Source organism: Myotis myotis, unplaced genomic scaffold (genome assembly GCF_014108235.1).
Source record: "Myotis myotis isolate mMyoMyo1 unplaced genomic scaffold, mMyoMyo1.p scaffold_m19_p_2, whole genome shotgun sequence".
NCBI classification, from domain to species: domain Eukaryota; kingdom Metazoa; phylum Chordata; class Mammalia; order Chiroptera; family Vespertilionidae; genus Myotis; species Myotis myotis.
The window spans coordinates 2,878,967-2,886,352 of NW_023416324.1; positions in this window are offsets into that span (position 1 = coordinate 2,878,967).

Below are 7,386 nucleotides of genomic sequence, written 5' to 3' on the forward strand. Positions count from 1 at the left end.
TATTAACTAGAGGCCCAGTGCACGAAATTCATGCACGGGGGGGGGGGGAGCGTGGCCCTCAGCCCAGCCTGCACCCTCTTCAGTCTGGGACCCTTCGGGGGATGTCCAACTGCCATCGGGCCTAAACTGGCAGTCGGACGTCCCTCTCACAATCCGGGACTGCTGGTTCTAACTGCTTGTCTGCCTGCCTGATTGCCCCTAACCACTCCCTGCCAGCCTGATCGATGCCTAACTGCTCCCCTGCCAGCCTGGTCGCCCACACCAGCCCTCCCCTGCTGGCCATCTTTATTATATAGGATTGGATCATGGCTTAAGTGTTACATTTGTATTGTCCGATGGTCTCATTACACGGCGATGTTCTCTGCTGTTTGCTGCTGCGGCATCGATTTAACCCAATACTACGGTGGCCCGCTCTACTCTTCTTCATTTTGTGCGGGTGTCTTAGAACACACAGCAGCCTGTTGCTCCCAACGCTGCCGTCTGCGGGCAGCACCTTGTTGGGTTTTGCTGGATAGTGACGTTCGGTCTGTGTACTTAAGGTGTTATAGTTCTACCTCCAGATGTACATCTTTAGCCCTCAACTCTGCCCTCAACTCAGACCTTGGCTGTCTGATAGGCATCTTTGTTTCCTAGGATTGCCATGACAATGGACCACAAACTGGGTGGCTTAACACAACAGACATTTATTGTGACACAGCTCTGGAGGCCAGAAATCCGAAATCCAGGTGTCAGTGGGGCCATGCTCCCTATGGCTCCAGGTAGATGCTTCCTCACCTTCGCCATGTCTCTCGGTGGCCGTCAGTCCCGGTGCTCCCTGACTCACAGCTGCCTCCTCCAATCTCAGCTCCATCGTCAAGTGTGGATGAAGGGCCCACCCTCCTCCAGTGTGACCTCATCTTCAGTAATTACATCTGCCAGAGCCCTTTTCCAAATAAGATCACATTTTAAGGCACTGGGGGCAGGGACTTCAACACATCTTTCTGGAGGACACAAACTTTTAATATAATTTTTGTTGTTGTCAAGCCTCACCCAAGGAGTGAGGATATTTTTCCCATTGATTTTTTTGGAGAGGAAGAAAGAGAGTAGAGAGAGAAACATTGATGGGAGAGAAACACATAGATTGGTTGCCCCCCACACATTCCAACTGGGGCTGGGGGTCAAACCTACAACCCAGGCACATGCCCTTGACCAGGAATCGAATCCTCAACCCCGAGGTTTACAGACCGATGCTCTAACCGCTGAGCCACACCGGTAGCTCAGATGATTTATATAGTTTTTAACAGCTTTGTTGAGAAAGCTTCTTGTGGTATTTAGAAGATAGCTTTGCCTTAGGGCTTCTGTGTTTGCTGTGTCTCTGCCTCGTCCCTCCCCCCGCTGTCTTCCCATGGCTTACGTAGAGCATTGAGCCTTCCCCTGGCTTACTTAGAGCATTGAGCTCTCTGCTCACTTCTTCAGAGAGGCACCTTCTGACCACCGTGTCTAAAATAAAAACTCTCACCCACTTACACAGACCGCCACCTGACATTTTATGTTTCTTTTCTGACCATCTCTCCAACTAGACCAGTGATGGCGAACCTTTTGAGCTCGACGTGTCAGCATTTTGAAAAACCCTAACTTAACTCTGGTGCCATGTCACATATAGAAATTTTTTGATATTTGCAACCATAGTAGAGCGAAGACTTATATTTTTGATATTTATTTTATATATTTAAATGCCATTTAACAAAGAAAAATCAACCAGAAAAATGAGTTCACGTGTCACCTCTGACACGCGTGTCATAGGTTTGCTGTCACTGAACTAGAATGTAGGACCTATGGGAGCAGGAAATTCACCTTGTATCTCACCGTTATATTCCCGGGGAGGGCGAGGACGGGGCCTGGCCGTCAGCTGGCACTCAGTAAATGTGTGTGGAATTCATGCAAGAGTGAACGTGATTGTGGCCTCATCCATCTCCCTCTTGCTTTATCGAGCAGAGATCTGAGTCAGAGGGAGCAAGAAGATGCAGGGGAAGAGTGTTTAAGGAGAGTGCGGGAGGCTAGTTCGTGCAAAGGGCCTGAGGCGAGCATGTTTGGCGTGTTCAGGTAACAGTGGGGTTGGCCAGTGAGTGCAGGCAGGTAGCAGGAGAGGTAATCAGAGAAGTGGACACCTGGCCCACGATGTTCTGGCCACCTGGCGCTCCTTCCCTGACGCTCTGATGGTGGCCTCCTCATTCCTGGGTGGCGGTAGATGCGACCTCGTCTCATGATTCTGTGTCAGAGCACCTCACAGCACTGATCACTAGTAGGGAATTTGTTTCTCTTTTCCCCCAGCATTTATTGTTTGATTGATGTTGGAGAGAGCGGGAAAGGGAGAGAAGAAAGGAGGGGGACAGAGAGAGAAAGAGAGAGAGAGAACATCGATTTGTTGCTCCATTTAGCTATACGTTCATGGTTGGCCAGGGCTTTTGTTTATTTCTCTGTTGTCTTGCCCCACGACCCCAACTGGCGCAGAGGTGCCACGCGGGCCAAGGCCATGTGTGTTTGGTGACCGCTGCGCTCCTAGGACCTAATAATACAGTGTGTGTTCCCACAAGTGTTGGTTACGTGAGTGGACGAAGTAGGTTAAAAGGGCTCCCCTGAGTAGTTGAATTCCATTTCTAAAGACTTGTCCCTCTGCCCTCGCTGGTGAGGTTCAGTGGTTGAGCGTTGACTATGAACCAGGAGGTCATGGTTCGATTCCCGGTCAGGGCACATGCCTGGGTTGTGGGCTCGATCCCCAGTGGGAGCGGGGGAGGGGGCGTGCAGGAGGCAGCCAATCAGTGATTCTCTTCCTCTCCCTTTCTCTCTGAAATCAATAAAAATATATTTTAAAGAAGAGACGTGTCTCTCTTTTGCTGAGAGGAGAGAAAGCGGAGAAGAGAAAAAGGCAGCCGTATCTAAATGCAGCCCCACCTCCCATATGCATTGCCAAATGCTATAGTTCTATTTCTGGCTTCTCCTATGTGACATGTTTGGTTCCCATGACCCGAAAGCATATCCCTCATGAATACTAGGCCCTGTTTTTCTCTTACCACATGGATCAAGTTTTTACCCCAAATATTTTCCCAGTGTTTCTTTCCACATATCCTTCATGGCATTAACCTTATAAGGCAAATAAGTATTTCCAGTCTGAGTTTCCATAAGAAGAAAGCGACTTGCATTGCCCACAGGGAAGTAGGTCGCCAGTGTTGCTGATTTACTGTGAGCTCGCTGTGTACAGGCCTGGGCCAGGCCTGGGGGTGCTGGGGTCCCCCTGGTGGCGGCGGAAGCTTCTCTGCTAGGTGCCTCCCCAGTAATCACCCTTCCCTCTTCTGTTATTCATGGAACCCCGATCTTGTTTGGATCAGCAGAGTATCCAACTTAAGACCCGTCTTTGTACCTCCCCTTGCAACTGGCACGTCCAGGGCGGCAGAGCCACCACCAATGAGATGCCGGACGCGGCTGCGGAGTGTGGGTGCCCATCCTCTGCTCTTCCTCCCCCCTCCTGCCCGAGGGCATGTCCAGGGAGCGGGGTGAGGACTGCAGGTCCTGTGGAGGGGGTGGAGGGGGGGCTCCACCACGTGCAGCGCCCACTGGGCCGGCCTGGACTCCCCGCCCCCTGACTCTCGTTCAGTGGAGACGGTGAGCACGTTTGATCAAAACACAGGAGACGGTTTCTACGCCCTGCGGTCGGGCCAGTTCCCAGTTGTTGCAGCCAACGTGCGGACGGGCCATGCGGCCTGTGACCTGGGCTTCAGGGGGTGCGAGTAGCAACTGACTGGGACGAGGGGCCAAGGGGGGAGCACTTCTCAGTGCCTGGCTCCGGCCGAGGGCGCCTGCAGACCAGCAGCCCAGCACCGAGCTCAGAGCAGTGGGTAAGCGCCCTGGATGCCTCTGAACCCGCGGGGACAGAGCCTAGTCTCAGCAGGAGTCATAGTCCCGGCGGGCAGCGCGCCAGGCACGGGCCTGAGATGCACACGTGTCGCTCACCCCGTCCTCACACAGCCCTTTGGGGGTGCTGTGGTTGTCCCCACTCTGCAGGTGAGGCGGGTTGCACAGCTCGCACCTGGAGGGCCAGGGTCCGACCTGGGCTGTGTCCTCAGAGCCTGAGTGCATAGCTCCCAGCAGGCCGAGCCTCACCCCGACCTGGCCGCCCCCTTCCCTCCGATGACTAAGGGATCCTGAGGTGTGTGCACACACGTGGAATGTTGACTGTTCTCGCGAGGAGGGCTCTTCTTGCTGTTCCTTTAGCTGATAAGCCCGGTGGGGGCGGGGAGGTTGGAAAACTCCAAGATCTTCTCCTTTTCCTTGTGTTTGAGATCCCCATGGGAAGAGCCGTTCCCTCGCTTTGTGAAAAGCAGATAGTCTCGAGGGATATCATTACCTGCCCTGAATTCTACTTATTTGTTCCAGTTATGATAAAAAGCATTCCCCACGCCCGGCCGGTGTGGCTCAGTGGTTGAGTGTTGACCTATGAACCAAGGCTTGGTCCTGGTTCGATTCCCGTCAGGGCACATGCCCGGGTTGTGTGTTCGATCCCCAGTGGGGGGCGTGCAGGAGGAAGCCGGTCAATGATTCTCTCTCATCATGGATGTTTCTGTCTCTCCCTCTCCCTTCCTCTCTGAAATCAATAAAAATATATTTAAAAAATTAATCCCTCCAATATGCGCAGGGCTCATCCAGCTCGGACCCCTGCCGTGTCCACCCCCCACGCTCTCTCTGGATGCTCCTTGGTCCAGCTCAGGGCGACTCAGAGACGAATGCACTGATGACTAGTTCAAAACCGTCTCAAACACTGTTATGTCTGCGGCGAGATGAGTAGAGGTTGTGAGTGAGTGTTTGGAGACGCTGGGGAGTTGAGCCACATCCACATGCGTGGACCCCAACATCCACGCGTGTGGCCCCTGAGTTAGCCTTGTGGGCACATGATGAGTCTGGGCTCAGCTTGAGCTGCATGACAGTACGGACAGTAGGACCACATGTTGGCTCCTGATGGGCTGGCGATGGAAGCAGAAGTGGTCCTTCCCCACAGGGAGCTCAGAGTCCCTGCTCTGACCCGTCAGTTTTCCCACTGGTGACTCACCGTGGCAATTCGCCCGCGTCAGGCAGGCTCACGCTGGACCGGACATTTCTTTAGCTTTCGTCTCTGAGCCTCGCCTCCTTGCTTGCACTGCGGCCTGTGGGGGCCGAGGCCGCCTTCTCTTCTCTTGTAGCGGCCACAGCCCTCGCATGATGCTGGCTGCGTGCAGTACGCACTTGAGTGTTTCGTTTTGTGTTTGCTGTGATAAAAATGATCGGATGAGGTAGGGTTGGGCAGTCAGAAAGAGAAGCATCTACTTTGCCTCACTTAGCGCTAAAAGGGGGGAAATCTCTAAGAACTGATTTTACAGAAATACAAAATCGATAAAGCACCTTCAAACCATTTATGGGAGCCAGTTACGTGCCAGACATTGTGCTGGTCTTCGTACCATCTCTTAAAAGTAGGCACAGCCCGGCCAGTGTGGCTCAGGGGTTGAGCACTGACCCATGAACCAGGAGGTCACTGTTAGATTCCTGGTCAGGGCTCATGCCCCGGCTATGGGCTCGATCTCCAGTAAGGGGCATGCAGGAGGCAGCCGATCAATGATTCTCTCTCATCATTGATGGATGTATCTAGCTCTCTCTCCCTCTCTGAAACCAATAAACATATATTTGAAAAGGTAGGTATAATTACCACCATTTTGCAGATGAAGGAAATGAGGTATCAGAGAGGTTGAGCAACTTGCCGAAGGTCACACAGCTACTAAGCGGTGGTGCTCTGTCTGACTTCAAAGCCCATGTACCGTTTCTTGTTCCCGTTGGTACTCCATAACAGCCGTTATTACTAAAAGGGGATGTTACTGGTTAGACAAAATACTTCAAATGCACAGTTTTTTTCTTTTTTAAATAGCTTTCTTTGTCATTGCTTCGACGTCTATTATTTCCATCAAAGCCTTTCCCTGGTACACTTAACTTTTACTCCAGGGGATGGTGCAAAAGCTACGCATCTAGGCTGCCCAGCAAATTACAATTCCAGCTTTACCTCCGCGTCTTGGGAGAGGAGAGACAGGGCCTTCTTCTCCGGGTGTAATTGGGCTGGAACCCAGCCCCGGGCCAGGGCGGCCGGACTGGTGAGGGGGCTGGGTTTCAGCAGAGGTTTTCCTCCAGTCCGGCCTGGAGAGCAGTAGATGTGACAAGCCCCCCGGCCTGTCATCCGCACCTTCTGTGTGGGGTTTTCAGAAGCAGCTGTCGGTTCTTTGGGGATAATTGTGGGGTGTTTTTTTCTTTTAGTGTTTTTAGTAGTTTCTAAGGCTTTTATTACTTAATTTAAATATGTATCTATTTGTTCCTACTAGAATGTCTTTGAAAATTAGTTTGACCACTTGCTACCCGAGTGAGAACTGAATTGCGGCTTTGAGAAGACAAAGGCACATTTCCTATGGACCCAGACACTCAGCCTGGGCCCTGAATTGTGCCCCGGAGCAAACATGTATAATTGTATCCCTTTAGATGCTTTTTAAAAAATTAAAGTGGCCACTTCGAGGATAGAGGGGAGAAAATGAAGATTTTTTTTTTTTTACAGTGTTTGAGTTTCTAAATCAGAATCAGGTCTGTCCTTTAAAAGTGGTTTTTAGGTTTTAAAAAACAGGGTTCGCAGGGACTGTCTGGACTCAGCGTCCTTCCCCAGCTCAAAGGCATCTGAGGACGGAAAGGCGGTGGAGAAACTCATCTCATCTTCCCTATGTTGTTTATTTTCCGGAGAAACCAGGGCCATTGTGACTCAGGGTGCTGTTGTAAGGAGGGAGAAAGAAGGAAGGGAAAAAGTAAGGTTCCCTCTTTGGAATGTCAGGGGTCCGCTGAGAAGCAGTTTACTCGGCGGGTACCTCCCTCTGAAATGGATGCGTTCAAGTTGGGCCTTTCGCTTTAGGCAGCTCTGTTCCATCACTGTTCCCTGCGGCCCTCACATCTGACAAGCGAAGCCTGAATTCCGCCCCTTCCTCTCCACCCGCCACAGCTGCGGCTCTGCCTCCCAGCGGGTCTCCTTGACCCCCGGGCCCTCCGGTGTCTGATCCACCTCCCCCACCGCTGCCCAGTGAGGACGGTTTTGGAAACATAACCTGGTCACGTCATCGGCCACGCAGCCCCCTCGCATCTTCATTTCTCACGGGAAGAAAAGAAAAAAAAAGCTAAGACACAGCCCCGCAGTAAGGGTGATGGCGAGCACACGGAGCCTCGCCTCCTCATTCCTGCCCACCCCCACCCCCCTCGCCCTCTCCAGCCTCGGGGACAAGCCAGGTGCTCCTCCACCTGACCTTCCGACCTGTCTGTGCACTTGGCCTCCAATGTTCTTCGCCAGCCTGACCCCTCCCC